Here is a 515-nt window from a genome sequence, read left to right on the forward strand (position 1 = left end):
CCCGATTCTGTCCACACAGAGAACAATTTGCCAAGTTGTACAGCGCCAGGTTATACTGTACTGGTTGTACTTACGGTTTTGTGCTTGCGGCCCAAGCCCGCACCCGTTCAACTTTCCAATCACCGCACTTAATCAACACAACAATGCTGCTGTCGATTCAAGGTCGAAGTTTGTCTTGAACTTGATATGAAAGCGACGGCAAAAGGCAGTAAGCTACATGTAACAAACAACTTGGGGGGGGGGGGGTTCAACGAAGTGCCAAGGGTACACCGATGGTCCTGCCCGCCGAGATGAGAGCTTGCTATAGTGCAAAAGCAGCATTCCCAATGCTGTTGTAAGGTAGAATGAGTCTACCGTCGTCTCCCAGTCACACGGCCTCCCCTAACTCGTTCGTCACAAACAACTTCTCCTTGGCATCCATCTCTGTCGACGGCATCTTCTTGCTAGCCTGCTCCTTGGCAGCGCACACAACACAGTTGCATCCTTGGCACGAACACTTGTCCGGAGGACAACCA

This window comes from Phytophthora parasitica (genome assembly GCF_000247585.1).
Source record: "Phytophthora parasitica INRA-310 unplaced genomic scaffold supercont2.398, whole genome shotgun sequence".
In the NCBI taxonomy this organism is placed as follows: domain Eukaryota; phylum Oomycota; class Peronosporomycetes; order Peronosporales; family Peronosporaceae; genus Phytophthora; species Phytophthora nicotianae.